Consider the following 21961-nt stretch of genomic DNA (forward strand, 5'->3'; position numbering starts at 1 on the left):
CTTAAGAAAAGGCTTACCTCAGCCCCAGTCTTGCGACATCCCCGGCCGGACCTCCCGTATATAGTGGAAACCGACACCTCCAGCATGGCAATGGGGGTGGTTCTCTCCCAGAGGGTTCCCGAGACCGGCCAATTACATCCCGTGGCCTTTTGATCGCGGAAACTCTCCGCACCTGAACTTAATTACGCAATAACAAACAAAGAACTCCTAGCGATCAAGGCAACCTTTAATGCTTGATGGCATTACCTTTTGGGCGCCAGACATACCATCACTGTAATAACTGACCACCGGAACCTTCAATACCTCAAGACGGCAAAGGCCCAATCATCTCACGAACTCCGGTGGGCTTTATTCTTCACAGAATACGATTACATAATCACCTTTTCGACCAGGAGTTCAGAACAGAAAGGCAGACTCCTTATCCCTCATGGGAGTGGATGAAAACGCATACTCAACCCAAGATCCCGTAGCCATCATACCAGGTGACAAGTTACTAGGTCTCACTGCCGTAATATCCTTGGACGAACTTCAAAAGGAAATTCGGCTCCTAATGAGCACCGAGCCATTACTGGAGTGGGCCGCTCAAAATGAACATTGCACAATCAAGGATCAGCTCCTGTATTTTAGGGGATATTTGTATCTACCAAATAACGTACTTCAAGAACGAGTAGTCTCAGGTTACCATGATTTCCTGATGGAAGGACACCCAAGGATTGCTAAAACTTTAGCCAGAGTAAAAAGACATTATAGGTGTCCAACCTTGCTAAAGGATATTATACAGTTTATCCTATCTTGTGGCATCTGTGCACAGAATAAACCCCTAAAGCAAAGACCTGTGGGTCTCCTTCAGCCCTTGGAAATTCCACCTGCGCCCTGGCATACACTCTCCCTCAATTTCATCACCGATCTACCCTTCTGCCAATGATTCAACACTATTTTAGTGGTAGTTGACCTCTTCTCAAAGATGGCCCATTTTATACAGTTCAAGGGTCTACCAAATGCATCCAGTTTGGCGAAGGTATTTTCGGAACAAATCATGTGACTACACGGATTCCCTTTCGTCCTGATTTCAGACCGAGGCAGCCAGTTTGTGTCTAATTTCTGGAGCAGGAGTTGTGCAATGGCCCAAATTGATATCCGTCTATCCACCAGTCACCATCCACAAACTGATGGGTCAAACGGAATGGATGAATCAGACTTTAGAGCAATATCTACGGTGCATGTTACATCAAGTGGAAGGAGGTTGGAAAGATGTGTTGTGGATAGCCGAATATGCCTACAACAATTCGTTAGACTCCAGCACTGGGCAAAGTCTATTTTATACTGTGTATGGAAGACATCCACGTACTTCGGAGTTGGACATTCTCACCACCTTAGAAATGCCAGTGGTAAAGACCCCACACACAACTATAACCCAGACTTTCAAAAGGGTGGCAGAACACCTAATTCAAGCCAAATAAAGACAGAAGAAGTTCTCTGACCAACATCGACAAAGAGCCCCAATCTACCGAGTTGGAGATGAAGTCTGGTTAGCATCTCGGCACGTACCAATTAGAGGACAACTCAGACATTCCGTCCCAGGTACCTAGGACCTTATACGATCATGGCTATCATAAACCCTGTGGAAGTACAACTAGCCTTACGACTGAACATGCAGATTCATCCGGTGTTCCATGTCTCACTTCTAAAACAAGTTCAACCTGGATCCTGGGTTAAGACACCACCAACTCCGATACTGGTTAATGGTGAGCATGAATTCAAAGTTAAGGACATCCTAGACTCAAAAATCACCAAGTCCAAGTTATATTACTTGGTGGACTGGAAGCGGTATGGCCCTCAAGACAGGACATGGGAGCCGAGCGATCACCTTCATGCACTACGCTTGGTTAAATGTTTCCATCGAGATCATCCAACCAAACCTGGGCCGTCCGAAAGGAATGCCTTGATAAGGGCCTTAGGGGGGAGTGCTGTCACAATCTCTATCCATGACCACCTCCGAGGCAACAGTCTCGTGACAGCAGTGTGGCAACACCACCCCCAAAAGACTCCAAGGGCCTTAAAGACCCATCAGCAGAGGACATGGAGTCAGTCCTGGCGCCTTTGGTGCCAGGCTCCTTATTCAGAATGAAGCAAGCACAATTGGGACCTTAATCCAACATGGAGGTCCTTATTTCAACTCAACCCCAAGAATTGAACTTGGCAGTCTAGTGTTTTGGGTGTGGTCGATCTTCAGGTGTGGCTGGCTATATAAGCCACGCCCAAACTGGGATTCACGCTTCGCGTTATTCTGCACTCCTGCAGCGTAACACTCACCATGTCCAGCTCCAGCTCATCAGCTTCTACTGGCGGCTTACATCTGGAGTCATCAACCTTGATCCCATTGGGAAACTGCAAGAACAAGAACAGCATTAAAGGAAGCTTACCTGTGATACTCCTATCCGCACTTCCATCAGCGCTCGGCGGTCTCGCCATCTCCGGAGTTCTTCGCAGCCTGCAAGAACAAGAACAGCATTATCAAAGGGATCTTACCTGTGAGTGGCAGTTCCCACGTTCATCCACACCTCCTTTCGCCATCTACGAAGTGCTCTGCTGCCTGCAAAATAAAAGGACAGCAGATTAATAACCCGCACTCGGAGAGCAACGGGTTCTATATCGCGCCACGATTCCCATAAGGGTGATACACTAAAAAACACCAATGTTCACTCACCTGAATAACCGGTCGTTGGTTTAGTTCACTCCGGATCATCTGTGCACTGCATTCTGAAAAAGGCGAGAAAGAAAGAAAGGCAGGTTAGCAACTAAATCACATAGAGCAGCGCGGCGCTTCATGCTAAACCACTTACCTCAGCATTATTCATCCGGCGCAGCAGCTCTGCATTCAATAACTCCTGTGGAAGACAGAAAGAGACTTTAAGCACCATCTAAAAGACAGGAAACAAAGAAAATACAGGAGAAGGAACAGAACTAAAAGACTTACCTGAACTCTCTTAGCAGATAAACAGAGTTGGAGTCACAGCCGGACTGGACCCGACACAAGGGGCACCGGACCAGTGAAGTAACTAGGCCCTCTGAAAGCCCCCAACTACCATGTGCCCCTGCGCAGAGACGCAGGACGGAGAGCTCAACATACAAGAAACAAAGGTGAGGCAGAACCTTCAAGGGAAGGGGTTTGATTAGTGGGAGGTGGGGGTCTCCATCACAAACTCGGTACCTAACCACCATTCTCCTGTCAAAGGACCTGTCCACCAGCCAACATACAAACAAGCAGAAGAGATCCAGGATAGTGCACAGCCTCTCATCCCGTGTTGTGTGGTGCCCCCGTGGATATCAGGTGAGCGTAACAACTACAGATTTCAGGTATTTTTACATGGCACACGCACCTCTTGAAGTTCTTATTTTATTTTTTGTATTTTTTTAAAGGCATAGCTATCGGCAAAGGTATTGGAGTTTTTTGCATGGAGAATTACCTGTTTGTATGTTTTGGAAAGTGAGGTGAAGCACTCTTTATTGACGGTTGAAGTCAACTTTTTCCAAGAAGACTCAGGTGTTCGCTTTGTAGAGCATAGTGCTTTGAGATTTGGGGTTTACCAGGTGTACCAAGAGATCATGTGAGCTATTTAGTTTAGTTTTACGTTTACTCGAAGGAGCTACATTTTTGATAGCGAGTAGGAGAGTCTGGTTATAAAGTTCTACCATGGAGCTTGTATCATTAGTTGAGTGTAGGTGTTGTTTAAAGGTTGCAGCAGGGGGATCATGTTGGCTGGGGTGACATTCTGACGTTTCTAGAGAGGGATGCTGGTGCAGGTTGATGTGTAACACAAGTTAGACTATTTCTGGGAATGGTGAATAAGATAACATTGTAGTCAGACCAGGGACACAAAGCATAAAATATGATGCTGGTGTTGCAGTTAGCATCAGCCAACCAGTCTAGCCTGCCACCCTTGTCATGGGTGGGACATGTGATACGTTGGGTGAAGCCCAGGGCTTTGATGGAGTTGGCTACAACGTTTAAGGCTAAGTTTACATCACCCATGAGAATGAATCTGCAGGTGGGCTTGGTATCGCTAGAGAGGAAATGTGCAATGCCTTCTTTGAAGGATAGCAAGGGGCAAGGAGGTCTGCAGATTAAGTGGATAGTTAGAGTGGCCATATTGGAGAGGGACATTTTGACAAAGAGCAGTTCTCCTGATTTAAGTGGTTGGTTGGAGGATTCTCTTATAGCCAGCTGATGTTTAGCTATAATAGCCAACCTTCCTCCATTGTTGATTGGTCTGTCTTTCTGAAAGATGGTATAGTTATTCAGGATGGCAAGGGAGAGGGCAGGTCCAGTGGCTGCATGTAGCCATTTTTCCGTGATGGCTATTAAGTTGAGGTTGTTAGGGGTGATAAGATCAGCTATATCGAGGGTGTGGACTAAGAGTTATTTAGTGTTAATCAAGTCTCCCTTAAAAGCAGCCGGCTCCAAAGTACATGAGGTAAAATCTTTTACAGAGGCTGCCGGTTCCAAAGTACATTTGTCATCAATAATTATAGATGCTGCAAGCTCCAAAGTACATGTGGTATCAATAATTACAGGGGCTGCAGCCTCCAAACTACATGTAGCATCAATAATTGTGGGGGCTGCAGGCTCCAAACTACATGTAGCATCAATAAAACAGGGGTTGCAGGCGCCATAGTACTTGTGGTGTTAATAATTACAGAAACTGCAACTCCAAAGTACATGATACATTAATAATTACAGGGCCTGCAGGCTACACAGTACACAAGGCAACATTTATTACAGGGGATGCAGGCTCCAAAGCACATGAGGCAACATCGATTACAGGGGCTGCAGGCTGTAAAGTGCATGAGGCAACATTGATTACAGGAGTTGCAGGCTTCCGAGTCCAAGAGGCATCCGAATTTTGACAGACTATAGGTTTAGAATGCATCTGGCATTAATAGATGCAAAGGTTGCAGGTTCTGCGGTGCATGAGGCAGCAGCTGTTGTAAGGGTCATAGTCTCCATAGGGCATGAGGCAACACAACTATGGGGGCAGCGGGCTTCAGAGTGGCATGTGGCATCCATATATACTGGAGCCACAGGTACTGCGGTACCTATGCCAGAGGTGGATTTGTTAGCAGCAGACTAAAAAAATGTGAGTGGTTTTTATCATTTGCAGGGGCAATGGGTCAGTAGTTACTTATGGCAGCGGTGGTGCCTGGGGAATCCGTGGCCGTGATAGTCTTGAGTTGAGCAGTAGGTGCCAGTGTTGGCGAGGAGGCGGCAAGAGAAGTGCAGAGCATTAAGTAGGTGGATGCAGAGTGGACGACAACAGCGCATTTAATGTATATTCTGGTAACGTTCTGACCTTTGTACTGGGAGGCGAGTGTTGCTATGCTTGCACCTGCACTTTTGCCCAAGTGGCTGTGTATGTGGCATGGGCTTCTGTATGTGGCATGGGCTTCTGTCAACATGCAGGGAGCGAGTGCTAGTGCACACTTCCCTTGTTTTATTCATGTTTTTAGGAACCATAGGGTGTGGGTGCGCCCAGTTGTGAGGCTGTTTTGGGCACAGGTGTTGTGGGGCTAGCACATTGTAGTGTCAGGTCTAGGGCAGGTCATTAGTTAGTTCTTCAAGTATCGATCTAATTTGCGTATGTATTGCAATTGTAACTTTGGGTTAAAGAGGGAACACATCGGTCTGGCCTTTCAACAAGTGTGCTTCAGAGTAAACGTTTACCAAATCCATCATGGTGGAGAAGGAGCTGGACGCTGATTGGTGCAGAAACCCTTCTATTTTTCTAGGAAACATTCTAAACTGCCTTTCATTGTCCAGTGAAGACCAAGAAGGTCATGGTTAATGAAAGCCCCAGGGTGTCTAGGGCTTGTGCTAAAGTAACAAGTTAATGTGCTTAAGAAAGAAGATTTACATGAATGAAACCAGCGTGGGACAAGACAAGCTGTTTAAATTGGTGGGAGTGCAGCGTTGCTATTAACTGCAGTGAAGAAGTTAATCAAAAGAAGAGATTTCAGTAACTGTCATTATATCCACTATTTCAATATTTTAGGTATTTAGGTTTAGTTTCAATTTGAAGCTCCTATTCTTAAAATAAATTCCTTAGTTGAAGAGGAGGTTGCCATGATTGAAAAACCTTTGAGCGTGTGGGACTGTCTGCAATAGTGAGCTAGGGTTCTGAAGTTTAGTTTTCAAAATATTGCTTGCTGCATTTCGAGAGTCACTCCTCCGTCTGAACGCATATGCTGGAGTCGAATTCTGAGTTTTAGTTGGCACTGTAATTCTGTTTGCTGAGTTTGCATGTGTTACGGGAAGGCCGCTACCCCGAAACCCAACATTCGCCCGACTAGCACTACTGACAAATTCGAATCGCGCATGCGCAAAAGAGGTGTGGAGTGCCGACCCAAGTTTTGCCTGACTCGATAAATCGACCAACCCCAACCACGCATGCGCAAAAGATTTGCATCTTGACAAATGCTGATTGCACATGCGCAGAGGCAGCACACATATTTTTTGTGATTCTGACTAAAAGGTATTTCATCAGCAAAGAAAGAAGAATAAATGCAAGTTTAACTCCTTAATGCTATGAGAGTTCAGTTGTTAGTTCTAGAGTGAGAGCAGTTCAAAGAGATTGGGGGTCATTCTGAGTGAGGCGGTAAGTGGTTAACAGCGCCAGTAATGGTGCAGGGGCTGTCAACCCCTTACCGCCTCATTACGAGTCTGCACGCGGGAACCCACTAAGGGCGCCTGGTTTTACCAGGCGCCCTTAGCGGGTCCCGCAAGCAGACCAGGGTGCTACCAATGGGCCCGTTATTAGCACCCTTCCATTCCAATTGAGGGCTCGAATGGGAATGGGGAAGGGTTCTTCGAATGAGGAATTACCGGGCCCTCCAAAGTCGGAATGGCCTGGTAATTCCTCATTTGAGGAGCCCGGACCCGGTAAACGGTAAGGGGGTAGCCATGCCGCTAATAGCGGCATGGCTAAATCCTACCTTGTAATGACCCCCATTTTGTTCTGACAGACTGTAGCACAAGCAAAACACTTCATAACCTCAGTTTATAATTGTGAATAAAGCTACTTCTGGGTCCACTGAACATTTCAGATCAGACTTTTGATGAATGAACATTAAGGATCATCATTGAAGTAAAAAATCTGAGGAAAGACTGGCTATATGTAATTCATTAATATCAAACCTCCTTCAGCATGTGAGTAAAATATTTCAGGTCCTGTAGGCTTCACGCAGAGGAAAAAACAGGTACTAATGGTAAAAAGGATAGGAGGGAGGAAATATGAAGTTGGGAATTATTGTAATTTGTTCTTTGTTTACTTCCCTGCAGGTGTGTACCTAACAGAAGACCTGAATCTGTGTTCTTTTATATTTTCTCCTCTTTCCCTTTCCCTTTTCAGTTGTTCTTAGAGTCAGTTCTTGACCACACTTTCTTGGGGGACTGTGGGTTTCAGAAGTTTCCGTGGACAAGAGCCTACGGGATCGAACATGTAGGAGGCGGTGGTGGCTATTGTGCCCACATGCCTATTCCTGATGAATGGGGCTGGGGGAGCAGCTAATGGGAGACAGTGATGCTTGGGTATGCACGATGCACATTGTGTATTCCTATGTTTATTAGAAAAAGGGTTACAGGCCAGGTCATCACCTTTAGGCATTGTGGCTCTGATCCTAATTGTGCTGGTACGATATGGCAAAGCGTCAGGGAGGAAGTGTGTTGGTGGAACATCAGATGGGTACTGCAGGGAGTTAGACATTTCTGATGTGATTATGATTATTACATTCGGAATGAGAGGCGGTACATACTGTGAGACGTGGGCTGGCAGCTGGCTTCCAGTGGCCTGATGGGGCCAGACAGAACTATGCAAAGACCTTAGAGTGGGTCCATGGATTGGGGCCAGCATTCCCTGCTGGCTACTCTGACCAATGGTTGTTAAATACAGATGCGGCCAATAGGGACATCATTTGGGGGTCCCCAGAGGTCACGAGAATGACTGCTGCTATCTCCCGAGCGACCTCTGAAATATTTTTGCAACCTCTGTATTTCCAGTGGTGGACTGGAGGTTGCACTCTTAAAAATGGTTTGTTGTTTCAACAAACTATTTTTAAAAGCGTGCAAGCTCCAGATTACCTGCTGCCATGCCTGGGCTGCGGCAGGAGCGGGAGTGTCGACGGCATCACAGTGTCTGTGATCGTAAATGTATCCTTCTTAATCTTGAGCTGAGCTCATCCGGAGATCGGGCGGGGCTGAGGGGCAGAGCTCTGAGAGCAGACAGCAGCAGCAGCAGCTCAGGTGCGTGCAGGGGACAGAGACTGTTAAATCACAGCAAGGCAGGATTTTTGTTTTGCAAAAAAGATTCAGCAACCTATGGTGCTTACATTGTGTTGTTGACCCTCCTTGACCAATAAATAGTTTACCTAACAATCTCCTCTCCATTTAGGTGCTGCTCTGCATTCTGCTCAACAGTCTGGCTCTGTGGAGAGCATCTCGCAGGAGAGAAGAACTAGTTGCTTGACAGATATGTCCTTAGTGGTGTCCATCGATCCGCATGGCACAGAACCATTTCAGTTGGTGCTATGTGCTTGGTTGGCCTTTGCTTCAGAGTACAATAATCTGAAATGGTGGTGTAGGCTAACGTGTAGAGAGGCATGCACCTATGAGGGGCAGGTCCTTCTCAATGTTGATTTTGTGTTGATTTTTTGGGAAGGGCTCTGTTGTCGACATGCACTCTCGTATGTTTGAGAGCGGACCCATGCACAGAACTGTTTGGCAAATATCTAGTTCTTTCCTCTCAGAGAAAAACTTCCTGCCCCTAGCAAGCTCCTCTTGTAAGGTGCAAAGTGGTGCCATCCCTCGAACCCCAATTACAGACATTGTTGGTGCACTTTTGACACAAGTCTGTGGAATTACTGAAACCTGGGTGTGCCCTGTTTACCATTGTCCACAAGCACTGTTAATACAGCTGCATGCTCTTGTTTTCTGCCATTATGTGGTGCTTTGTCTGATGTCTACTCCTGCTTACCGAATTCTATGCTTTTTCGCAAAAGATTATGGGCATGTTTTAGAAACAGTTATCCTTGTTTTCAAATCCATATCTACTTGTTCCAGAGTTGGGTGAACGGCTTACAAGTTCCTGTGTGTAGTGTAATCCGCTTGTGCACATATTATAAAAAGATAACATGTTCACAGAAATGTTCGTGCATGTTTCAAAGCGTTCCATTCCCTTTTTATTTGCAGGACTTTGCGTGCAGCTGTTACAGAATAGCCATGCTGTTTATTACAGCAATGTCACCACATGTTCTTTTACAGAATTAAGTGAGGTACATTCCCGGAAATACCGAGACTTTGTATTACGTCTTATTGCGCTTACTCATGGTTTTAAACATTTCCATGTAACACCCTTTGCAAAAATCTCGAAGAGTGCCAATGTGCATTTTTCATTGTAAATGCTGGCCATTTGCAAGAATATATTTAGGCAATGCACATGCGCTGCATAACCTGTGTATGGCTCTGTGCAGACCTGCCCAGCCATGGCATCGGCATCGCCCAGGAGTACAGATCTGAACATTGGCAAACAAAGGCCAATCATGGTATCACCCAGGAATACAGACCTCACCATTGGATATTGGTATGCTGAGAGGACAGGTCTGTGCCGATCGTGGATTCGCTCTGGATCCTGTCCCAACTCTTTATTGGCCTGGCATGATGGGTGGTTCTGTGTGTGTGTGTGCAAGGCAGACACAGGCCAACAGTGGCATTGCTCAGGAGCCAAGATTCAGCATTGGCCTGGCATGATGGGCTGCTCTGTGTGTGTGCGCAAGGGGGATACAGGGTGTTTGTGGCATCACCCAGGGGAACAATCAGAGCTTGCATGCTGTTCAGGATGTTTGTTTGCATGTAGGAGGTAATGGGTGCCCAGAGTACGGGATGCTGTATAAGTGCGCTGCTTTCCCCAGGCTCCTCTAAATTCTTTAATACACAGTTATAAACCCTCCCAATGGAATGTATTTTGCAACATATGAAGCCCGAAAAGTAGATTCACGCAAGCTTGAGCAAGCTTGAAATGTGGCCAACTTTGATCCAGACCTGCAGATGAACTGGCCTGCTATTAAATCTCAGTTACCAGTGTAATGGTGTCCACTACAGAGTGTAATTTGCTTTCTGACTTTGAGAACATTTGGACATGTAATTGCTCATGTTACTATAGTGCATAAGATAGCTCAGTGGGGGGAGCACTTGCTGATGCAATGTGGGTGTGATCTGCAGGTTACAGGTTCAAATCCCAGCAAGGCCATCTCAGCCTTACATCCTTCTGAGGTTGATGAATGAGTACCAACACAGGTTTGATGATGTAGTAATTATATTTGCTCTATATAAAGCACTTAAGCGTAAGTGCTATATAATAACACATCATTATCATTTGGTGTTGGACGTCTGCTTGCATTCAGAGTAATTTGGTAATATGGGCCTATACACACTGATATTAATGCTACACATGGTAATCCATCCTTGTATGAAATGTGTATCACATTACATTGATATCATAACCCTATATTTAGTAGTGTACTTAAGAACAATGCTATGTGATGCTCTTTCCTGTTTTTTTGAGGGGTGAAAGGTCGTGTTCCAACACTTCCTGTGATGTCGCATCACGTCCTGTGATGTCACTTCAGGGCGGGGTTAAATGACATCACTTCACGTGATGTCACTTCTGCTACCCTTGGCAATTTGGTGAAATGACGTCCCTGGCGGCCAATCGGGCTGCTGGTGAGGTGGGACAAAGGGCTGGCAAGGCCCTAACTTGATTCCTACCGCAGCGTTGGACATCTTATCGAGGACCTGATGCTCTATTCTTCTAATTGAGTCCCCAGTCTCTGGGTCTTCTTGGAGGCTGGAGGGACATGCTTCCATGGCCAAAGGTGGCATACAGGACTGTGCAAAGTCTTTACAGTAGGTCCTTCAATGGGGGCCGGCATCGCCAGCCGGCTCCCCAGACCAATCGTTGTTAAAGGCAGCTGTGGACAATTGGGCAGCTGACGAGGCCGGACAAAGGGTTAGCAAGGCCCTGTTTCGATTTTTACAATGGCCAATCAGGACATATTTAATATTAAACTCAGCCAGGTACATCACCCTTTTAAAGATGGCAATGAGTGCCTATGCTACTAGTCAATAGATATCATGACATGGTGGGTATGAGTAAAACCCCAGCACAGGAGTATTGTGAATGTAATATTGGGCCACTTCATGGGGGAAGCGAATAGTTGTTTGTTTGCTCTTTACGCTAATATATGTTTGGGGAAAAGAAATACATTTGTAGGAGAAAGCTCTCTGAAACGCAACATCTCCTTTTGTGACAAAGGATGCATTGTGTCGATCGATATTAAAAAAATGGATCACAAGTTTTGTAATTATTTTTTTTTAAAAGACAATGGCCATTGTATACTTACTGCATGAATACCAAATGCATGTCATAAACAATAATGTATTTCTTCTTTTTAAATCACTGCCCTAAGAGCACTTTGTTTTCATTCTGAATGGAGGCAAGAAATAACTTGATCAGCTTGTGTATTTTTATCAAGCACCTCGCAGTAGTGATTGTCACTTTCTCTTTTGAAGTTCGTAAGTCTTGTAGAGATGGGCCCAATTTTCCACACTAGTAAAACCATTACTCAATAACGGTGTACTCAAAGTGCACACACCCAGCATTATTCAAAGCATTGCAGCTTGGCTGGGACAGCATATAATCACCTCTCGATGTTACAATAGATTTGATCATTTTTTAAATAAGAGACACATCAGCTGTGTCATCATAATACAATATTAATTACAAAATGTATGACTACATTTGATTGGTTAGCATCGCCAACTACATAAAGAGTATATAGGTGGTAGTTCTATGATTTGGTTAAACATATCTGTTGGCCCATCCTGGGCCCAACCTACTTCAGATAACACTTTCAATACATTATCACATTGATAATTAATTGGTTGGCACTGTTCATCATAGGCTGTGTGACAAGAAGGGTCTCTATTGGTTGGCAATTTGCTCACCAACCTTGGACACTTTGATGAGACGCCAAGATTTGAGAGAGACATAGGATGAAGGGAGTCCATGATGAGGGCTGTCATTCCATTTGAACATGGACTTGTGTATTCATCTGGTGTCTGTCTGTGTACTGGGGTGTTCAGAAGGTGTCTTATCTGTGTTTGGCTCATAATGAATAGCAAATGTTCTGTGTCTTCATCATGCGATATGATAGGTTATTGATGTGAAAGGTTATTTCATATGGTGCTCTGTGTCGTCTTGCTTCCAAGGCGAGCACGTTGCCCCTGAGCTATTCTCCCAAGACCTGTGTGTGCTAGTTGTTAGGGAGAATTCTCCAAATGTGTTAATTTCCCTTACCTTTTGAGACCCCCAGCAAATTTGCTGGATTTCTAGGATTTGATTTTTTACCTGGGAAGAGTATGAGCCTTCTTTTCCCACTCTTCTATGTATTTTGATGTGTGTTTACTTTTGTGTTCTTTGGTTATGGGGTTTTTTAACAACTCCATAGGCATCATCTTTTTCTTATGTGTCACACAGCACCTTTAGTGCAGTGGCACAGGGGTGTCTTTCAGACTCCCCAAGGTTTAAATACCTTCTCTGGGACTGACTGCTGTCTCCCAGAGCATGTAAAGTTAAATTGACTTTACTAGTCTTTTTAAATTGACAGACCCAGCACACACTATCTTACTATAGAATGCTGGAGGGGTTGCCTAGCATCCCCTGAGTCTGAACACTCATGTAACAGTCAGATGTTACCCTTTCCTACTTTAAATGGCTTGTGGCAGTGGTTTTAAACAAACTACCATGATTTTTTCTGACCGCAAACACCAGTATCGAAAAATCGGGTCAGCCATGTTTTCCAATATGGACCCCAAGAAATAGACTCCGGTCAACTTTTTTCACAATTTCTATTAGGAAAAGACCTTCTAGTGTCCAGCTCTGCGCGCCAAACCAGGTTTGCTCCCTTTGTTCATTGGCCTTTGGCGGGCTTCAGTGCAGAAGCCCTCCTCTGGCGCCTGAGTGTCTGGGGTGGATAGGATGTGAGTGAGGTGCCCGAAACTCCCTGTGCTTAGTCTCCTAGGAGACCTGAATGTGCTCTGGCATGATTGGCCGGTTGGCTGTCCGGTATGGACAGCCACCCTGCTGTGTGAGGGACAGCCAAGCTGGAATGAATGGGGGAACACTGTTTAAAAGCAGGCTTCTCGGACTTGTAAAACAGAGTCGACCACTGGAACGAAAGAACGAAGACGAGCTGAAGGAAGACGACTGCTGCACTTCTGGTCCACCGGTGAAGCCCTGCTGCAGGTCCATATTGCCTGAAACTCCATCAACAGAGAAGCCCTTCAAGGTTAACTTCTTCCCTTGAGTTTGGTGGGAACAACCAGCCCATAAACTGCCTGGACACCGTTCCCATACTGGTTGAAATTTCTGCAGGGTGCTGTGGAAAACCAGATAGCCAGTGGGAAGGATACCAGTTTGTGTTCTTTAAGGCACTCACACCAAAAAAACAAAGTTTTACCAAGCTTGCGGCCTCTTCCCTTGGCAATGCAGTAACCTCCCAATGTCCTCCTTCTTGCCCCCACAACTGAAGCTCAGGAACAGCGAGATCTGCAGGAACTGCCAGGATCAACTGCCTCAGCTACAGCTCTTCTTAACTTTAAAGGAACTGTGCAAATGCGATCAGGAAATATTTTCGGCCGCAGTGAAAGTTTGTGAAACTTTCCCGACTTTGAAGGCTTGTCCTTCCCTAACCAACATCTAACTTTTCCTAACACCAAATTCTTCTAATATCCATGGCAAAGACTTAACCGTTTACTACCAGAACTGTGCTATCCTATACAAGACTCTGAACGTTTGACTTTGGCCCAGGCCTATTGAATTGAATTGCTGGTTGTAGTGAACTGAAACACTTTGACCTGCCTATGAAAGTATGTGTGCCTTTATTTCTTTTAACCTTGTCTTTTTACCCCTTTCAAAAGTAATTGAAGTGCAATTTTGCTCTCACTTCATGGGAGCTGAACTTGTTCAATAACCTATTGGTTGTGTATTTGCAGTATATTAGTATATGATATTGAGCTGTTCTTGCTAGTGTAATGTTTTCCAAATGACTGTGTAAATAAATGTATTTTCTTTTACCAAAAAACCTTGAGTAACTGGTTATTTGAATCACTGTAATTGTTGGTAACTTGTGTAACCCCTTGTACTGCTAACTTTACTCTTGAGATAAGTCTGGCTGCGCAGCCACTGCTACCACAATACTGTGTAGTACATGCTTCTACCAAAGGTGAAATTGTACTGACACTTGTAGTGTTAATTGCATGTAGTTGTCCGAAAGGGTACTGCATGTGATTCTGCCTAACATTAGTGGACCATGTTGGAGAATTAATGTCTTTTTATTTATCAGAATTTTAGCTAGTTTTGATGTGCTTGTTGTATTCTTTGTGACCACTTCAGACACCCTTAATCTATTATCTACGAAGTCTTTTGACATAGTATTCTCATGCACCTGGATATCAATGGCTATCGGTGCTCTTATGAATTCAATTAACTTGGGAGGCTACTGTTTCACATCCTGGGAACTGTTACCTTACCTTTAGGTTGTACTCACATACTATTCCCTTCCTGGTTTCTGACCTTTGCGATCACTGTGAACTACTGTCTGTGCAGCTTTAAACACTTCTCAAATAAATGTGTTTTTGTAAAATCTTGGATTCTATTGTGTTGCTAATTCTTGGACCTTCTACGGCATCCATGCTAGGAAAATGGATGTTCTTTTTGCATGCTCGCCTACATGTTGGCGACTTATATTCGCGTCTGTTCATGTCACATTCATCTTGTACATCTGCCATACAGTGGTTTCCCTGCCTCTGTATACTGAGCACTTATCTACCTATAGTTTTATCTGCACTTCCAATGTAATGAGTCCATCTCTTGGTACGCTGGAACCTATTCCACCTATCGTACACTATGTGCGCATACTATGGCTTTGATTAGATCCCTTCTAGTGTTGCTCAACCTAACTAATTCTTTATGACAGTTGAATGCACATTAACGGTTTGACGGTTGTATGGACTCTGCCTCAGCTTGTATCGTTTATCACCCCCTAGGCTCATGGGGCAGCATGGTCTGTTTGTACTCTCTCTCACCTTTAGAGTAACAAGGAGGGAGGGCATAAGATGGTACTGGCACATCTATCTGCAACATTAAACACCCCCTCTGGTTGATTTACCTATCACCCTCTCATTTCTGCCCTGTACATTATAGCCATCCATGGGCAGCCATATTTGTGTGACCCCCCCTCAAGTTACCTCATTATCCTATGCATTATTCTGGGCCACATGTCATGAAACAGTAGTCCCCAACCCCTTCACAATCAACCCAGTGTTTGGTATAGTTGTGGGGAAACTCTGGGCATTTGAATAAATGTCTCAGATGGTCTAATAGGATGGTCTATAGCATGCATGTTGGGTGGCTCATATTTTTGAGTACACTTATGTATCTTATCCCCTACACTTACTATTACTGTCATTTCAAGTGCCTTCTTTCCACCGTTTTCCCATTGGGCCAGTGCTATTTGTAGGACACAAATAGCTGTCAGGACCAATGCCAGTATAGCTAATACAATTTTGAATGTGATTGCCAACAATGTGGGTACCCATGACAAAAGGGAATCAAACCAGTCATCAGTTTTGATGTCCTCCACCTCTAACACCATGTTGGTGTGGAGTTCATCAGGTGTCTCATCTGTGTTTGGCTCATAATGAATAGTCAATGTTCTCAGTGTCTTGATCATGTGCTAATGGAATGTGTTGGAGAATGAATGTCTTTTTATATATATGACTTTTAGCTAGTTCTGACGTGCTTGTTGTATCGTTGTGACCACTTGAGATGCCCTTCATCTATTCTCTATAGTCTTTTGACATACTATTCTCTTGCACCTGGACATCAAAGGCTTTCTGTACTCTTATTAATTTATTAAAGTTGGGAGGCTACTTCTTCACATTCTGGGAACTGTTATCTTCCCTCTAGGTTCTGCCCACCCACTACTCCTGGTGTCCTGACTTTGGCACTCACTGCGAACTACTGTCTGTGCAGCTTGTAAGGTTTCTCAAATAAATGTGTTACTGTAAATTCAGTATCTTGGATTTTAATGTGTTGTTAATTATTGGACCTGCTGCCATCTCCATGTTAGGAAAGTGGCTGTTTGCACTCTCGCCTTCATGTTGCTGACTTATATTTGCGTTTGTTCATGTTACATTCATCTTGTCCATATGCAATACGTTGGTTTCCCTGCCCCTGTATACTGCATCCTTATCTACCTAGACACGCCGATTCATGGAATAATTAGCGCGGCGCAATCGCAGTGGAATAGCAAAAATCGCAGTGCAAGTGCGAAAATCACAGGAAAAGCAGCGCACATCGATTCATGGAAGGCCGTGCGCGAGAAAACCATCGGATGTGCGATAAAAAAGTGCACGGCGCACGTTGGTGCACAGGCCATCTAAAGGCGTGCGCCAGGTCACAGCGAAAATCGCACAGGCCACAGCGAAAATCGCACATAGCGCGGCGCACGCAACAAAAGTAGGCAGAACACGGGGCGTAACACTCGGAATGGGGAACAACTTGCCAAAATGTGGGCGTCACGGGGGAAGTACAGGGTACAAGTGCGCGGAACGCCCACACGCTCGCTTACAACACGTATTCATGGAATAGAATAGGGCAAAAAAGCGCACGCTCAAACCAGCGCACAGGCACAAACACGACCGCCACAAGAAAGCAGGCGGTAGCGTCTCTGCGCCTGTAAGAAATGTGCGCCAAAAGGTGCGCCAACAAATAGCACCTATATACAGCCATGATGAATGTCCTATACTGTGGCCCTCCAGGACAAATGACGTGCAAAGGGGTACCCACAAACACGGACACCCGCTGACAGACAAAAAAACGTGTGCGTGTATACTGGGGTGCGCGGGAAGTCTCACACGCGAATTGGCAGGGCATGTGAATTTCAGGGGTGCGCGCGGGAAGTTCCACACGCAATTTTGTCAGGGTACGTGGATTGCAGGGGTGCGCGGGAAGTTCCACACGCGATTTGTCAGGGTACGTCGATTTCAGGGGTGCGCGGGAAGTTCCACACGCGATTTGGCCGGGTACGTGGATTTCAGGGGTGCGCGGGAAGTACCACACGCGATTTGTCAGGGTACGTGGATTGCAGGGGTGCGCGGGAAGTTCCACACGCGATTTGCCAGGGTACGTGGATTTCAGGGGTTCGCGGGAAGTTCCACACGCGATTTGGCCGGGTACGTGGATTTCAGGGGTGCGCGGGAAGTACCACTCGCGATTTGTCAGGGTACGTGGATTGCAGGGGTGCGCGGGAAGTTCACACGCGATTTGTCAGGGTACGTGGATTTCAGGGGTGCGCGGGAAGTTCCACACGCGATTTGGCTGGGCACGTGTATGACAGGGGTGCGCGGGAAGTACCACACGCGATTTGTCAGGGTACGTGGATTTCAGGGGTGCGCGGGAATTTCCACACGCGATTTGGCCGGGTACGTGGATTTCAGGGGTGCGCAGGAATTTCCACATGCGATTTGGCTGGGTACGTGGATTTCAGGGGTGCGCAGGAAGTTCCACACGCGATTTGTCAGGGTACGTGGATTTCAGGGGTGCGCGGGAAGTTCCACACGCGATTTGGCTGGGTACGTGGATTACAGGGGTGCGTGGGAATTTCCACACGCAATTTGGCCGGGTATGTGGATTTCAGGGGTGCGCGGGAATTTCCACACGCGATTTGGCCGGGTACGTGGATTTCAGGGGTGCACGGGAAGTTCCACACGCGATTTGTCAGGGTACGTGGATTTCAGGGGTGCGCGGGAAGTTCCACACACGATTTGGCCGGGTACGTGGATTTCAGGGGTGCGCAGGAAGTTCCACACGCGATTTGTCAGGGTCCGTGGATTTCAGGGGTGCGCGGGAAGTACCACACGCGATTTGGCTGGGCACGTGTATGACAGGGGTACGCGGGAAATTCTACACGCGATTTGGCCGGGTACGTGGATTTCAGGGGTGCGCGGGAAGTTCCACACACGATTTGTCAGGGTATGTGGATTTCAGGGGTGCGCGGGAAGTTCCACACGAGATTTGGCTGGGCACGTGTATGACAGGGGTACGCGGCAAATTCTACATGCAATTTGGCTGTGTGCTCCCAGGTATTCCCTGTACACCCTCCACGGCCCCTGCAGGCAGCACACACCACAGGGGACTACCCTGCACACCTGCTCATGTCACCCAGCACCCCCACCCCCCAGCATCCAGGGGCACCCTCCACCAGGCCCCCACTCATGTCTCCCACCACCCCCAGCCCCCAGCATCCAGGGGCCCCCTCCACCAGGCCCCCACTCATGTCTCCCACCACCCCCACCCCCCAGCATCCAGGGGCACCCTCCACCAGGCCCCCACTCATGTCTCCCACCACCCCCACCCCCCAGCATCCAGGGGAACCCTCCACCAGGCCCCCACTCATGTCTCCCACCACCCCCACCCCCCAGCAGTGCAGAGGCACCCTCCACCAGGCCCCCACTCATGTCTCCCACCACCCCCACCCCCCAGCATCCAGGGGCACCCTCCACCAGGCCCCCACTCATGTCTCCCACCACCCCCACCCCCCAGCATCCAGGGGCACCCTCCACCAGGCCCCCACCCATGTCTCCCACCACCCCCACCCCCCAGCATCCAGGGGCACCCTCCACCAGGCCCCCACTCATGTCTCCCACCACCCCCACCCACCAGCAGTGCAGGGGCACCCTCCACCAGGCCCCCACTCATGTCTCCCACCACCCCCACACCCCAGCATCCAGGGGCACCCTCCACCAGGCCCACACTCATGTCTACCACCACCCCCACCCCCCAGCATCCAGGGGCACCCTCCACCAGGCCCCCACTTATGTCTCCCACCACCCCCACCCCCCAGCATCCAGGGGCACCCTCCACCAGGCCCCCACCCATGTCTTCCAACACCCCCACCCCCCAGCAGTGCAGGGGCACCCTCCACCAGGCCCCCACTCATGTCTCCCACCACCCCCACCCCCCAGCATCCAGGGTAACCCTCCACCAGGCCCCCACTCATGTCTCCCACCACCCCCACCCCCCAGCAGTGCAGGGGCACCCTCCACCAGGCCCCCACTCATGTCTCCCACCACCCCCACCCCCCAGCATCCAGGGGCACCCTCCACCAGGCCCCCACCCATGTCTACCACCACCCCCACCCCCCAGCCACCAGGGGTAGCCTCCACCAGGCCCCCACCCATGTCTCCCACCACCCCCACCCCCCAGCAGTGCAGGGGCACCCTCCACCAGGCCCCCACCCATGTCTACCACCACCCCCACCCCCCAGCCACCAGGGGCAGCCTCCACCAGGCCCCCACCCATGTCTCCCAGCACCCCCACCCCCCAGCAGTGCAGGGGCAGCCTCCACCAGGCCCCCACTCATGTCTCCCACCACCCCCACCCCCCAGCAGTGCAGGGGCACCCTCCACCAGGCCCCCACTCATGTCTCCCACCACCCCCACCCCCCAGCAGTGCAGGGGCACCCTCCACCAGGCCCCCACCCATGTCTCCCACCACCCCCACCCCCCAGCAGTGCAGGGGCAGCCTCCACCAGGCCCCCACTCATGTCTCCCACCACCCCCACCCCCCCAGCAGTGCAGGGGCACCCTCCACCAGGCCCCCACTCATGTCTCCCACCACCCTCACCCCCCAGCAGTGCAGGGGCACCCTCCACCAGGCCCCCACTCATGTCTTCCACCGCCCCCACCCCCCAGCATCCAGGGGCACCCTCCACCAGGCCCCCACTCATGACTCCCACCACCCCCACCCCCCAGCATCCAGGGGAACCCTCCACCAGGCCCCCACTCATGTCTCCCACCACCCCCACCCCCCAGCAGTGCAGGGGCACCCTCCACCAGGACCCCACTCATGTCTCCCACCACCCCCACCCCCCAGCAGTGCAGGGGCACCCTCCACCAGCCCCCCACTCATGTCTCCCACCACCCCCACCCCCAAGCAGTGCAGGGGCCCCCTCCACCAGGCCCCCACTCATGTCTCCCACCACCCCCACCCCCCAGCATCCAGGGGCACCCTCCACCAGGCCCCCACTCATGTCTCCCACCACCCCCACCCCCAGCATCCAGGGGCACCCTCCACCAGGCCCCAACCCATGTCTACCACCACCCCCACCCCCCAGCCACCAGGGGCACCCTCCACCAGGCCCCCACCCATGTCTCCCACCACCCCCACCCCCCAGCAGTGCAGGGGCAGCCTCCACCAGGCCCCCACTCATGTCTCCCACCACCCCCACCCCCCAGCAGTGCAGGGGCACCCTCCACCAGGCCCCCACTCATGTCTCCCACCACCCCCACCCCCCAGCAGTGCAGGGGCACCCTCCACCAGGCCCCCACTCATGTCTCTCACCACCCCCACCCCCCAGCATCCAGGGGCACCCTCCACCAGGCCCCCACCCATGTCTCCCACCACCCCCCAGCATCCAGGGGCACCCTCCACCAGGCCCCCACTCATGTCTCCCACCACCCCCACCCCCCAGCATCCAGGGGCACCCTCCACCAGGCCCCCACCCATGTCTCCCACCACCCCCACCCCCCAGCAGTGCAGGGGCAGCCTCCACCAGGCCCCCACTCATGTCTCCCACCACCCCCACGCCCCAGCCACCAGGTGCACCCTCCACCAGGCCCCCACTCATGTCTCCCACCACCCCCACCCCCCAGCCACCAGGGGCACCCTCCACCAGGCCCCCACTCATGTCTCCCACCACCCGCACCCCCCAGCAGTGCAGGGGCACCCTCCTCCAGGCCCCCACTCATGTCTCCCACCACCCCCACCCCCCAGCAGTGCAGGGTCAGCCTCCACCAGGCCCCCACCCATGTCCCCCTGCACCCAGGTCCTCACAATCACCAACCATGTGTGTAATGGTCAGCCTCCACAGCCAAAAGGCCCTACCAAGTAACCCATTCACCCACATGGAAATGGAAATTACATGTTACATCCCCAACGTACATAAAGCAAATGAACCCATGTCTGTCACACACAATGGTTGCAAATGAATTGGAAAACACCCAACATGACATGCATGAAACCAATGAGATGATACCACACAGTGAAGTATGAAAACAAAATTGTATTAAAAAAATATGAATGCAAATGAAATGAAACAAACTACAATGCCAATGAAAAAAAGAAAAGGTGCATGTCCGTCCAAAAAAATTAAAAACACCAAATCCAAAAAAAATGTACTTCAAAGTCACATTAAAAATTAAATCAATCCGACAGAAAAAAAAAAATCCAAACACCATTGCTCCATGGAGAAGAAATAAAAAATCAAAAAATAAAAATATCCAATGAAGAACTATGTACAAAATATCCAAGGGTCCATGAGCCCAACTGAACAAAGGAAACCTACAAAAAACCCTAACAAAAATGCAACTATATACAAAAAGTGGAGCTGTGTCCGTCGACTCCAAATCATAAGAATAAACAAATGAAACCTAAAACTAAAGAACTATATACAAAGGCGGCGGGCAAGTCCAGCGGCTCACTCCGTAGTGTTCCAGGCCAAGGCATCATCAAATTCCTCGTCTATGTCCCGGAGGCGGTCCTGTTCCATGGCCCCGAGGGTCTGCAGGGAGGACGCCATCTGCTCCTCCAACCCCCTGCGGATTGCCTCGAGGCACTCGGCCCGCCTCAGGGCCCTCCGCATGGAGTTCTCCGCCCTGACCATCGTGAGCCGCTTCTCTTCCGCCCGCCGCCACTCCGCACCTATCTGCTGGCCCAACCACAGCCACACGGAAGACACTTCCTGTCCTGGGTCCTCCTGCCCTCCGGCCGATGCCTGCCCCTCCGAT

This window comes from Ambystoma mexicanum, chromosome 9 (assembly GCF_040938575.1).
Source record: "Ambystoma mexicanum isolate Mex_15411 chromosome 9, UKY_AmexF1_1, whole genome shotgun sequence".
In the NCBI taxonomy this organism is placed as follows: Eukaryota; Metazoa; Chordata; class Amphibia; order Caudata; family Ambystomatidae; genus Ambystoma; species Ambystoma mexicanum.